This window comes from Arachis ipaensis, chromosome B04, assembly GCF_000816755.2.
Source record: "Arachis ipaensis cultivar K30076 chromosome B04, Araip1.1, whole genome shotgun sequence".
Lineage (NCBI taxonomy): Eukaryota > Viridiplantae > Streptophyta > Magnoliopsida > Fabales > Fabaceae > Arachis > Arachis ipaensis.
Genome location: NC_029788.2, coordinates 125,825,553 through 125,840,748, shown reverse-complemented (window position 1 = coordinate 125,840,748; position 15,196 = coordinate 125,825,553).

The following is a 15,196-nucleotide window of genomic DNA, read 5'->3' as shown; positions in this document are numbered from 1 at the left end:
TAGAATTTAAAAATATATATATATATATATATAATAAGAATATTTTAGTTATTTTCTATAATAAGAATATTGTAGTTATCTTTTATAAAAAAAATATTAATTTAGATCGGTTTAAGATTTGGTTCACTAATTTTTTGACTAAATTAGTTTGTCCGATCTAATTATGACAGAAATAACATGATCTAATTGATTACATATGTTAAATTTTAATTTTTAAAAAACATCTTTAAAAAAAGATGTTTTAAGTGTCTTTATTTGAGTAGTTCTCACTTATTTTTAGTTTATTAGGAGTACTGGGAGTACTAACACTGCAGGTGGTTATGTAATTATGTATCTCTACTGTGTGTATAATAGATAATAGAATTGAAAATATACAATTTCACTTGTGAGTCCAAAACAAGAAATTCTTTTCTCTCTTCGGTTCTTTTTTACTTACACTAACTTCTCTTTGTTCATCAAAGTTTATTGTTGTGCACTCTAAAATACATTACAAGAAAAATGTTGAGTACCGTTTGATTTATCGTCAGAAAATAGAAAAAAATTCGATAATAAATTAATTACCGTTGGATTTACCGTCAAAAACAATCGGATAAACCTCACTGGTAAATGTTTACTGTCAGATTTTTTTAGTCCGATGGTAATTATCGTCAGATTCTGCGACGGAATATAGCTGGCATGAAAACGGATCGTATCGGATGTTACTGTCGAAAATTTTTTATGTTAACATTGGCGCCACATTATTCGTTTTTCCACTATATTACCAACGGATTCATTCGACGGTAATGCCGACGGAAATATTTTTTTGAATTTTTTTTTAAAATGTTACCGTCGAAAAATTCTGACGGTAGCGTTTTCATTTTTTTTAAATTATCTTTTCCCGTCCATCTCTAGTGTACCCTAATAATTAACAATTGAAATAGTGCTTTAAACTTGATGTGAAGTACGAAAAATATAAATTACAAATACCGAATGATGGTAATTGAAATATCTGAAACAATGCTAACTATTTTAATTTACATCCACAGAACTATGTTTACAGTCATTGAAATATATATTACAGAACTATGTTTTATTAACCCTAATCAGATTCATCATCTTCTTCATCTGGTTCACCATCCTCATTTTCCGATGTATTTTTCTGATTATCATCGAACTCGTCTTCCTCTTCTTCGTTGCCATCCACCCCATCTTCTTCTTGAAGATTATCGTCCTCTGGTGGAAGTGCGTCGGTATCTAATCCAAGGTCAATGATGTCATCATCCATAACAGCAGACCTAAGGGAGATTAGCTCACCGATATCAAGCACCATTTTCGAAGGAGTTAATCTTATAAGATTCCTGACCCTCTACCGTATCACCAGACTCGATGCGGCCTCTTGGCTTAGTCTTAACTACAATCACCCAACTAAACTTGCATGAATCCAGATAAGGCAAATAGTATATATATCATACATTTTAAGATAGTATAAAAGGATCGTAGTGCCTATATTTTCTGGTTATATTAACTTCAGTGATATCATAGTCCTTGTACTTTCATGTTTCTTGTCACGAACTTGGATCATACCATTCACATTTAAACACGCACACCTTGTATGTAGTGCAACAAAAATACTGTAATTCAATTATATTATGCAACACACCAAACCAATCAAAATGGATCTCGCCTGAATTTCCATGAACCCAAACTCTGGTGTTATCTGTTTTCTTTCCAATTGACCATCGTGAGGTATGGAACCGATATCCGTTAACATTGTAAATTGGGTAGCTAATGAACTTATTCATTGGGTCCCAAATTTTGAATCTGTTATGTCAATTAGATACAACGCTGACGTATTCTCGAAACCAACGTGAAAAATTATTCAATGAGATCTCCGAATTCACCTCTCGGAATAACCTATATGATAGAATGTATTACGAAGTTTTAATTAAAATAAGAATCTAGTATGTTACTTATTACAATATTTACAAAGACTTAAAAAACTCACCTGAGGTAGGATAAAATTTGGTCACAGTTAAGCAACACATGCAGATGTGTGGCGTCGATCTCCTTCTGCTCTAACCAGTAGTCACTACCCGTACCCATTGCAGCTCCTTCTAACAAAAAGATTGGGAATGTTGTTTCACTTGTCGAGGATTCTCCCTTCTTATCGTTCCTTGAACCCTTGTTCTACGTGACTCACCATGAGACTGAAAATAGAAGGAGCAAAATGCGAAACTTTCCTTAGCCAGGAATGCTTCGTAGATGCTACCCTCAATCTGAGCTTTGTTCTTCACGGTGCGTTTGAATAAATCAATCATCCTCTCAAATGGGTACATCCATCAAAATTGGACCGGCCAACATAGTATTGCTTCGTATAGTAGGTAGACTGCTAAATGTTCTATAACCTCAAAAAAGGATGAAGGTAGGGAATATCCTCTCTAGCTTACAAGTATGATGAGAATGTTCTTGTCTATGACTATGAGGTCATTAATACTAAATTTGGTAGCACATAACTCCCTAAAGAACTCACTTATTTCTGTAAGGGGTGTCCAGATGTTGGTTAGAAGTTCTCTGAACGCGACTGGAAGCAAAGAGTCCATGAATACATGACAATCATGACTCTTCAACCTAGTAAGCATACCCTCTGACACATTTGTACACCTGCCCAAGTTAGAGGCGTCACCATCAGGAAATCTTAATCCTCTAATTCACCTATAAACATTTTGCCTCTGCTCCTTCGTTAGAGAGAACACCGCCTTTGGTTTATCCCACCGCCTGTAATCAAGTCTCTTTAAGTTTAGATCTGGCCACCTGCAAATATCCATCATGTCTAACCTAACCTTATCATTGTCTTTTGTTTGCTCATCATCCATTATTGTGTGCATGATGCTATCAAACACATTTTTTTTAATATACATCACATCAAGACAATATCGAACCAAGTTATCTTTTCAATAAGACAACTCCTAAAATATACTCTGTTTAGTCCAATTATGCTCCCTTTCATATCCTAGAGGTCTCAAACCGGCCAACATAGTATGGCTTTGCCTTTGAATTTAGCCCCAAATTTACCATCAGATTGTGTGCCCAAAACGCAATATTTCACTAAACAATGTTACGATTAGATCTACCAGCATGATAAATCCAATGGTAATAAGCGCGCCAAAAATTCTTTTTTTTCTCCAAATATTACCGTCGACGTTACCGTTGGAATTGTTGTTCTGACAGTAATATTTTAAGGTGACAAATTTATTGCCAAATCTGATGGTAAATTCGACGAAAAACTCGTTGCTAATGTCTGACGGTAAATCCGATGGTACTCAGCATTTTTCTTATAGTGATAGATCTTTCAAGATCTAATATGGTATCTAAAGGCTAATTCATCCCTCCCTTCATCCCACACCATCACCACTATTTCTTTCTCTTCCATCATGAAAATTTCTTTATCAGATTCCAACAACAAGAAAGCATTTTCTCCTATCCTAGATAAGCTCAACGAGAATGACTACACAACATGGAGATATCAGGCTCTTCTCACTATTCAGAGTATAAGCATGGAGGATCATCTCTATACTGACAAAGTTCCAGAACAATTCATTACACATCCAGCCAAGAAGACAGAAGCTGAATCAGAATCTTTCAAGACTTGGAAGCTCCAAGATCTAACACTCTCTTCTTGGATCGTTGCATCGATGACTGTCAATTTTTAGAATAAAGTAATTGGTTCAGCCTGGTTTTATGAAATTTGGGATAAGATTGATACTTACTTCACAGGAGCATCAAATGGATGAGTTCAAACCCTAAAATCCCAATTGAGGTCAATCAAGAAAGGTGCCTCTGCATCTGAGTATTTGGCTTAGATTCGTAACATTATTAACTCTCTCTTTGCTATTGGTTATGTCATACTGGAGGATGATTGGTGCGGAATTTATAACCACAAACTAACCGGCAAGTGCACTGGGTCGTACCAAGTAATACCTCAGGTGAGTGAGGGTCGATCCCACGAGGATTGATGAACCAAGCAATAATGGTTGATTAATTTACTTAGTTAGACAAGCAGAGAATGATGTTTTAAGAGTTTAAAAACATAAATAGTAAATTCAAAAATTCAGAAAGCAAGCAGTAAATTGAGGTAAAATATAAATGGAGAAAACAGTTAAGATTTCAGAGATATCTATCTTCCGGATTGACTTTTCTTACTAACTATTTTAATCATGCAAGATTCAATTCATGGAAAACTATATATGACTAAGCCCTAATTCCTTATACCTTCTTAGTCTACTCTAACTTTCATCAACTGCCAATTCCTTGGTCACTTAATTCCAATTAGAGGATGAAGTTCAATTCTAGTTTATATGCCACAAAAATCCTAATCACCCAAATATAAGAGGATTATATGTCACGTATCCCGTTAAGTCCAGATAATTAGAAGTTTAGGAAAAATTATTTTCAAGCTGTTGTTCAAGTAAAGAGCTTTTCCAAGTTATACAAGAACTCAATTAGAACAAGGGTCATACTTCCATTCCACCCAAATTCAAAAGATAAAGAACGAAAATAATTCTTGAAATAGAAATCAATACATGAATTAAAATAAAAAAATAATAGTATCAATCCATACAATAGATAGAGCTCCTAATCTTAACAATGGAGATTTAGTTGCTCATGGTTCAGAGAGAAAATAAGGATTCTGAAAAACTGTAAATTGTGGAATGAGCTAGAGGAGAAGAGAAGCCGAAGGGCTGATTTTTTTTCTTTTATATCTAATCCTAATTAATGTAAAATATATTTTCTAAAACTAAAATAATATCTTTTTCTATTTAAAAATAAAATAAACTTAAATCAAAATTAAAATAAATCTTTGAATGGCTTCAATTTGGACGCTAGGATCACTTGTGTATTAAAGTCCACGCTGAACTTGAAAATTCTCAAGTTCAACGTGGATGAGGCAGTGTCTCTTTGAGTGAGTTCCTTGAGTTCCACGCTGAACTTGGGAATTCTCAAGTTTAGCGTGGATAATGTGTGATTCCTCCTTTGTACGTGGACTCCACACTGAACTTGAGAAAGCTCAAGTTCAACGTGGAGGAGGCCGAGAATTCTGAAGAAGAAGTGTGCACTATTATACATCGTTGAAAAGTCTCGGAAGTTAGCTTTCTAATACCGCTGGAATCATGTCAATTGGACCTCTATAGCTCAAGTTATTTCTGTTTGAGTGCAAGGAGGTCGGGGTTGACAGCATCACTCGCTTTCTTCCTTCTCTGCTACAAAACTTCGTCAAATCCATTCGAATGCTACCTGAAATAAATAGAATTGTGCACAACTAAAAGTAGCATCTATATGGCCAAAAAATATTTAAATTTTGATCAAACTTAGCAATTCAAGTGCAAATTCATAAGAAAAAGATAGATAAGATGCTCACGCATCACAACACCAAACTTGAATTGTTGCTTGTCCTCAAGCAACCAAAATAAGTGCATGATTAAGATGTGAATTTGCATAAGAAGTGAGAGTTCAGTTATGCTCAAGCCTATTCTTAAAGTGGGGTTTATTCATTGTAACTCTGAACAGTTTTAGCATCTCACTCTCCTTTGAATCAGAGGAATGTCAGTGTCATGCGGAATTAGAATCCGGATTATATTATGAATTCTCTGATCTTTCTACTTCAGTTTAATCCTTGAACACAACAAATTTTCTTTAATTCTCTTTTCTTTGGTGCTTTGCACCTTGAGCCTAGCCGTGACTTTAAATGTTTTGTCTCAAGGGTTACTTGACACAAAAACACCACAAGCACTTAACTGGGGAACTCTCTTTAAGTTCTGATTTTTCTTTCAGTTACTCTCAGACAGTGGTGCTCAAAGCCTTGGGCATACTCTGCCAAATGCATTTGGTCTCGACTCTAAATATTCTGTCTCAAGGATTACTTGACACAAGAACACCACAAGCATATGACTAAGGAAATAACTCTTTGAGCTTTTAATCATGTCTGACCTCCTTAGTCATTGATGCTCAGAGCCTTGGACCTTGCTTTTATTTTTCTTTTGCTGTTTCTTTTGCTTCAAGGATTAAGCTTTCACTAATTTCAGAGAAGTCATAATAGTTCTCTAAATTCTCATTCCTTATACATCAACATCCTTTGATTCAAATTCAAATATGCACTATTCATGTCATTCATTCATAATCACAAATAATACCACCACATTTAAGTAAATAAGACTATTCTTTAATATAAACTCAATTTCTCAAGCAATACATCACTTCTTTTCTTTTCTTCTCGATTTCAAACTCAGTGAGTAATACATGAGACATCATTTCAGAATAAAAATCAAATAGCAAAATAAATAGTAAATTAAACTAGAACTTAGAAATTGAAATAAAAATTGATCATGCAATAACAAAAACAAAACAGCAAAAAACTGGAATATAACATAATAAGAACAGGAGGAAATATAGAATGAAAGGAACTTAACCACCTCAGTTATCCGAGTTGCCATCTCAGTCTTCTGGCTGTGCTCCTCCGTGGAGATGATTCGCCTCCCTTTGGTGTCATTAAAATAAATAGAAAAACCACAAGCGAAGCGATAACACCAAACTTAAAAGTTTGCTTGTCCTCAAGCAAAGAAGAACTGAAAGCAGGAAGGGACAGAATAAGACTTGCAAAGGAGTAAAAACAAATATTATGATAAAAAATGAATAAAATGATAAAAGGACAAGAGAGGTTAAAATATATATATCCTTTTTTTATTTTTTTTAATCCCACGCTGAACTTGAGGTTTTAAGTTCAGCGTGAACCTTGGTCTTTTTATTCTTCTTTACGTCGTTCTCCACGCTGAATTTGGAATTTTTCAAGTTCAGCGTGGGTCTTCAACCAAAATCACACAAGTTACGTCGTATGCCACGCTGAACTTAAAATTTTTCAAGTTCAGCATGGACTTGGCAGAGGCTTCCTTCCAAATTACATGCACATGCCACGCTGAACTTGGAAAATTCCAAGTTCAGCGTGGAACTGGCAGAATCAACCTCCTCCAGAGTGTTCAAAAATTTTTCTAAGTGTCTGGTTCCTGTTTTAAAATATCTGCATGATCAAAACACAAGTAAAACAACAGAAAACAGTAGAAACTCAATAAAAATCAAACAAGTAATATAATCAACGCAACGGAAAAATAACTAAGAATACGAAATCATCGGGTTGCCTCCCGACAAGCGCTTCTTTACCGTCACTAGCTTGACAGTCAGCTCCTCTAAGGAGGAGGATCATAGGGGCTCAGCTCTTCACCCCTTACTTTGAACTTCTTTCCTGTGTCTCCATAAAGTAGCTCAATATGCTCTAGAGAGAGGATTCTGTTTACTGAAACTTTCAGTGGGGTTCTTTTTGTTTCTCCATCCCCTGGGTATTTTCTTCTTTTTGGGAACCTCCTCCTTGGTGGATGATGAATTCCCAACACCAAACTTAGGTTTGATGTCAGGAGAAATTTTATTGATTGTCACCAAAGGAGGGTTGAGTTGCAAATTCTGCTGTCCGTCATCAGGGGGTTGTTGAAGGTTTGGATCAATAAGCTCAGTCTGCATGCACCTCTCTTCTTCACCTATTGAATGTATATCCTTGAAGACATGAAAGACCAGTTGCTCATTATGCACTCTAAGCACTAATTCACCCACTTCTACATCAATAAGAGCTCTTCCAGTGGCTAGGAATGGTCTTCCTAGAATTATAGAGGTGTTCTCATCCTCCCCTGTATCAAGAACCACAAAATCTGCTAGGAGGAAGAACTTACCCACTTTGACTAAGATATTCTCCACTAATCCGTATGCAGGCTTCATAGTTTTGTCTGCCATCTGTAATGCTATCTTCGTAGGTTGTGCTTCTTGGATTCGCAGCTTCTTCATCACAGACAGGGGCATTAAATTGATGCTTGCTCCTAGATCACATAACGCTTTCTCAAAGGTTGTGCTCCTAATGGTGCATGGAATTTGAAAGCTCCCTGGATATGGCATCTTCTTTGGTAATTGATTCTGGATGATGGAGCTGCATTCTTTAGTCAAGACCACTGTCTCATCTCCCTTTAAAGGCTTCTTCTTTGACAACAACTCCTTCATGAACTTGACATAAATAGGCATTTACTCCAAAACCTCAGCAAAAGGAATATTGATTTGCAACTTTCTGAAGACTTTCAAGAACTTTGAAAACTGCTTGTCCTTGGTCTCCTTTTGAAGTCTCTGAGGATATGGCATTTTAGGCTTGTACTCAGGAGCCTTTGGCAATGTAGGATAAGTGTCAAGATAGTCTGGGAATGGGTTGTCTGCACGCTTTGGAGGGACATGCTCTACTTCTTCCTTCTTCTCCTTTGGAGCTTCTTTTTCAACGGGTTCCTCACTAACTTTTGCTTTCATACTCACCACTTGTCCATCTATCAAGGTGATAGCCTTACATTCCTCTCTTGAATTTGGAATTGTGTTACCAGAAAGGCTATTAGTGGTCCTCTGATCAATTTCATTAACTCTTGTGGCTATTTAACCCATCTAAATCTCCAAATTCTTGATTGATGCTCTGGTTTCCTGCACAAAACTCTTCATCATCTCCTAATTAGCATCTTCTTGGGATTTAGAGTTTGCCTGCTGAGGTGATTGTTGCTGCTGAGACTGAAATTGGCGGTTATTGTAATTGTTCTGTTAGAAGCCGCCCTGAGAATTATTGTTGAAGTTATGAGGTCTCTGAGGTTGGTCTCTCTACCCAAAATTTGGGTGATTTCTCCACCCTTGATTGTAGGTTTGAGAATAGAGATCATTATTGGGATTTCTAGGAACACTCCCTATGTAATTGACCTGTTCAGAAGGGGATTGAGTGTAATCATAATTATTATTTTGCACAAAATTATCTGCCATGTCATAGGAGGCCTCTTGAGGTCAATTTTGGGTGTTGATAGCTGAGACTTGCATGCCACCCATCTGCTGAGTAAGTAGATTTATTTGCTGAGACATAAGCTTGTTCTGAGCTAGAAGAGAATTCACCGCTTCTACTTCCAACACGCCTTTCTTCTGAGAGGTCTCAGAATTCACAGGATTCCTGTTAGAAGAGTATAAATATTGGTTGCTTGCAACCAATTCAATAAGCTCAATAGTATCCTCTGGTGTCTTCTTCTTGTGTAGTGAACCACCTGCAGAGGTATCTAAGCTCATCTTGGACATCTCACCCAAGCCTTTATAAAAGATGTCTAGTTGGGTCCATTTGGAGAACATGTCCGGAGGGCATTGCCTAGTCAGTAGTTTGTACTTCTCCCAAGCTTCATACAGAGTTTCACCATCCTTCTGCCTGAAGGTTTGAACTTCCAACCTAAGCTTAGTCAGCTTCTTTGGTGGGAAAAATTTAGTAAGAAATTCAGTGACAACCTTTTCCCAAGTATCCAAACTCTCCTTGGGTTGGGAATCTAGCCATAGCTTTGCTTTATCCCTCAGAGCAAACGGGAAGAGCATGAGTTTGTACACCTCTGGGTTCACTCCATTTGTCTTCACAGTATCACAAATCTGCAGAAAATCAGAAATAAATTAATTTGGGTCTTCGTGGGGAAGACCGTGATACTGGCAGCTTTGTTGCACTAGGGTGACCAATTGTGGTTTCAACTCAAAGTTGTTTGCAGCTATAGGAGGCACCACAATGCTTTTTCCATAAAGATCTGCAGTAGGAGTAGAGTAAGAGCCTAGTACTCTCCTTTACTCATTCTCATTCGGATTTGCCACATTGAGCATCAATGATCATATTCAAGCTATTTTGGATGGTCTTCCAGATGAGTATTCAGTGTATATTGTTATTGTGATGTCAAAATTGGGGTCATATCGTGTTGTAAAAGTTGAAAATTATCTTCTTGCATATGACATGTTGGATCTCTTCAAGAAACCTAAAACAAGTTTGCACATGGCAAACCTTACTCAATCTTCTATGACCTTCAATTATAATCGAGGAGTATTTGGGCAACGTGGCAGAGGTGGTCGCAACTCAAAAGGTGGAGGCAGATTTGGTTTCATCAATAATCTCCCTTAATGCCATCTTTGTGGCCAATTTGATCATGTTGTTTACAATTGCTACCATTGCTTTTATTCTTCTTTCACTCCATCATCCAGTAACTATAATTCATAGCTTCAAATCCCTTATGTAACTTGTCAACCTCCACCAACATCATCTTCTTTCCATCAACCCCAAGCTTACATATCTACACCTTTTTCAATCTATGGGGCTGCATGGCGACCAAATTCTGGTGCAAGCCACCATATCACTAATAATGATTCAAATCTGATAAAATCTTTCTCAAGTCAGGTAGATTCTGAGTAATTATTTGTGGGTAATGGTATGTGTATTAGTATAATTGATAAAGGATCTTCAATTCTTCATGATCCATATAAAAAGATTGCATTTAGACTTAATAATCTCTTACTTGTCCTTGAAATACACAATCTTTTGAGTGTATCCAAATTTACCTTTGATAATAGAGTTTTCTTTGAATTCTGGCCTAACTTTGTTGTAATTTGTGATCAGGCTACCCGGGAGCATCTCCTCCAAGGCGTAGCTAGAGATGACATCTATACCTTTGATCATTTTTTTGTGCCAAAGTCTATTCCCTCATCATGTACTACTTTGTGTTGTTCAATTACTTCTCTTAAACCTTAACCTAGTTTAGTGAATAATCAAAGCGATCGGTTTCATACTTCTCCTACCAGTTTAAATAGTAATATTGTATCTACTTGTAATGCTACTGCTCTTAATTGTAATTCAGTATCAAACAATGAATTGTGGCATAAAAGATTAGGTCATTATGCAATTAAAATGGTCACTACTGTTCTTAAACATTGTTCCTTTTCTTGTACCTTTTAATCCTAATCTTGATCATGTGTGTGAAACCTTTTCTTTGAACAAAATGCATCATTTACATTTTTCTAATACTGAAACTACATACAAATCACCACTTTTGCAGACATTTAAGGTCCTGCCCTTGATGCATCTAGAAATGGCTATAAGTATTTCATTTGTTTTGTTGATGCTCATTCTAAATTTACTAGTATTTTCAAGCTAAGAAACAAATGTCAAGCATTAACAGCCCTGCAAAATTATAAATTGGTTAGGGAGAAACAACTTTGTTGCAAGCTGAAATCCATCCAAACTGATATGGGGGTTGAGTTTCTTTCAAAATCTTTTAACACTTTTTTAGCTGTAGAAGGCATTGTTCATCGCAAATCTGGCCCCTGCACTCACCATCAATAAGGTTCAGTTGAGAGAAAGCACCATCACATCACTAAGATAGAGCTTTCTCTGTTGGCAACAACCTCTCTCCCAATGCAATTTTGGGAGGACGCTTTTGCAAGTTCAGTGTACATTATCGATAAACTCCGAGCTATAAGATTGGGAAATATAAGTCTTTTTGAAGTGTTATTTCAACATAAGCCAGATCATATTTTCTTTAAGATCTTTGAATGTATTTGTTATCCATTTTTACAGCCTTATAATAAGGCCAAGTTTGAATATAAATCTGAACTCTGCCTCTTTCTTGGATTTAATTCTGATTTCAAAGGCTATAACTACTTGTCCAGAAATGGAAAAATGTATATGGCCGAACATGTTAAATTTGATGAAAGGCTGTTTCCATACTCAAAAATATTTCCAACTGATCATTCTATAGATACTCAGCATACACTAACTACATCTCAATCTACAACCTCTATATTTCAGCTTTCCTGCACCTCTACTCCATCCAACTCTCCTTTATCACAGGTTTCACCTCTTGGCCTAACAAATATTAATACAATGACTACATCAGGAGAGCACCTTCCCTCCTTTGCTCCTCCTCAAATTTCAGAAGGATCTATCCATATTGAGTCTTTAGACTCTGATCACCCACTCAGTTCATCAAAATCAGCAGACAGGAGCTTTCAGTCTTGTTCTCACACATCACCAGGTTCTATAATTCTAATAGGGGTATTGAGATTCAATTACTCCCTTCACCTCCTCTTTCACTCCAAAACACTCATCAAATGATAACTAGAACTAAAGCTAAAAAGAACTCTTCCACGGCCTTACTTGCCTCTACAACTACTGTCCTTGATCTTGCTAACGATAATCCTAAAAATGTTAAATAGGCCTTACAGTCACCACATTGGAAGGTTGCTATGGATTCAGAATACAAAGCTCTTCTAAAATATGGAAACTGGGATTTAAGAGAGGCCCCACCAAATGCTAATGTCTTAGGAAATAAATGGATCTTTGCATTTAAAAGTGACCCTTAGGGCAGAATTCTTAGATACTGATAAACCACTATTTTACGGTTTATCTTGTGCTCATTTGAGTGGTTTTTATCATTTCTTTACTCACTTATTCATATAAATTGCATGGTTTTACAAATCCTTCCTGATTCTGTGATATAATTGAAAACATGTTTCCTAGGCCTTTAAACTGTCAAATTTTAATTATCCTTTATTACCATTCGATGCCGTGATATGTGCGTTAAATGTTTTCAAGGTTTATAGGGCAGGAATGGCTTAGAGGATGGAAAGGAAGCATGCAAAAGTGGAAGGAATACAAGAAACTGAAGGAACTGCTAAAGCTGTCCAACCTGATCTCTTCGTACTAAATCGACCATAACTTGAGCTACAGAAGTCCAAATGAGGCGGTTCCAGTTGTATTGGAAAGCTAACATCCGGGGATTCGCAACGATATATAATTTGCCATAGCTGCCCCTAAGATAGGCAATGCGTATGAGTGGATCACGCGCACGCGTGACCTGGAGAAAATTCAATCAACGCGTACGCATGGACGACGCGTACGCTTGACTTTGCCGCATGCTGGACGTATCAGAAATCGCTGGGGGCGATTTCTGAGCTGTTTCTGACCCAGTTTTTGGCCCAGAAAACATAGATTAGAGGCTATAAAGTGGGGGAACCCATTCATTCATTCAATCATTCATTCATTATTCACAATTTAGGTTTTAGATGTAGTTTTCTAGAGAGAGAGGCTCTCTCTTCTCTCTAGGTTTTAGGATTTAGGATTTCTCTTAGTTTTAGGTTTGATTCTTCTCCATTCCAGGTTTAATGTTCCTTTAATTTAATTTCTCTTCTACTTTTATTTATTCTAGTACTTTGGTTTATCTATTTCTCTTGTTAATTACTTATTTTCCCAATTTGGGTTATGAATCTTCCAATGTTAGATTTGATTTTATATTTAATACAATTTGAGGTATTTTAGGTTTATGATTTTAATTTAGCTTTTTACATTCTTAGCTTGAATTGATTAATTGGTGACACTTGAGTTATCAAACTCCTTGTTGATTGATAATTGGAATTTGCTGGTTGATTTAGATCCCTCTAAAGCTAGTCTTTTCTTAGGAGTTGACTAGGACTTGAGAAATCAAATTAATTAGTCCACTTGACTTTCCTTTATTTAGTAAGGGTTAACTAAGTGGGAGTAATGAACAATTCTCATCACAATTGATAAGGATAACTAGGATAGGATTTCCAGTTTTCATACCTTGCTAAGAGCTTTATTAGTTATTAATTTAATTCTTGCAATTTACTTTTCCTGTTCATTATTCAAAAACCCCAAAAAGATAATCTTCCATAATCAATAATAAATACACCTCCCTGCAATTCCTGGAGAGATGACCCGAGGTTTAAATACTTCGGTTATCAAATTTATTAGGGGTTTGTTACTTGTGACAACCAAAACTTTTGCACGAAAGGATTTCTTGTTGGTCTAGAAGCTATACTTGCAACGAGAACTTAATTGTGAAAATTTTAGACCGCGCAAGAGTTCAGTTCGTTCAGATACAAAGCTAGGATGGTGGCTAAGGGATTCCACAAAAATAAGGGAATCGATTATGATCAGATATTTAGTCCTGTTATTAGACCAATAACAGTTAGGACTATATTAACTTTATCAGTGTCTTTAGGCTAGGATATTAGATAATTTGACTTGATAATGCCTTTTTAAATGGTAAATTAGATGAACAAGTTTATATGGTTCAACCTAAGCGCTATGTTGCTACTAATTCTTCACTTGTGTGTGATATGAACAAAGCTATTTATGGGTTAAAACAAGCTCCTCGAACTTGGTTTAATACACTTTCGAATACTTTGACCCATTTTAGGTTTACCAATGCTAAGTCAGATGTATCATTGTTCATGAAAGTCACAAACACCTATGCTATGTATCTCTTAGTTTATGTTGATGATATTATTGTTACGGGAAACAATTCCAATGAACTTTTTCTATTAATCCGTGAACTCAATGCAGTTTTTTCTTTGAAGGATTGGGAAGATTTAGCTATTTTCTTGGCTTGGAAACTAACTATTTACCTATGGGACAACTGCTGGTTACTCAACCCAAATATGCCAAAGAGCTTCTGAAAAAGTCAAGAATGGAACATTCACACCCACTACCAACAACGATGATGTCTAGCATCAAATTGTCAACCAATGACTCTTAAGCGTATCACAATGTGAAAGAATATTGAGCAATTGTTGGTGAACTGCAGTATTTGACTATGACCAAACTTGACATTTTGTTTGCAGTTAATCGAGTGTCTTAGTATATGCATCGTCCAATGATACAACATTGAAAAAGTGTCAATCGTATACTTAGATACGTCAAAGGTACAGTAAGCTATGTTATTTTATTGTCAAAATCTACTGACCTTCGTATCCTTGCATTTGCAGATGTTGATTGGGGTAGATATTTGGATGATCGCAAGTTAATTACTGGATACTGTGTTTACTTTGGTTATAATTTAGTCTCGTGGAAGAGTGTGAAGCAAACCAAGGTGAGTCGCAGCAGCATAGAGGCAGAATATCAAGCGGTTGCAGCAGAACAAGTAGAGTCATGTCCATCCAAAAATTTTGAGAGAGCTCAAGATACCTCACCCAGTAACTCTTACTATATACTGTGACAATTAGAGCACTTCTTTACTATTAGCCAATCGAATTCTGCATAGTCAATGTAAATATCTAGAGCTAGATTTGCATTTTATAAAGGATTTGGCAAATACTAAGTATCTATATGTTGTACGTTCATATTTGTTCTCAAGATCAGGTAGCAGATACCCTGACCAAACCCTTTTCTATAGTATTTTTTACTAAGCATCGAAACAAATTGAGGGTGCTTAGTGACCCCTCCTTCATTTTGAGAGGGGTATTGGAAGTACTGGGAGTACTAACACTGCAGGTGGTTAATGTGTTAGTTAGCTGT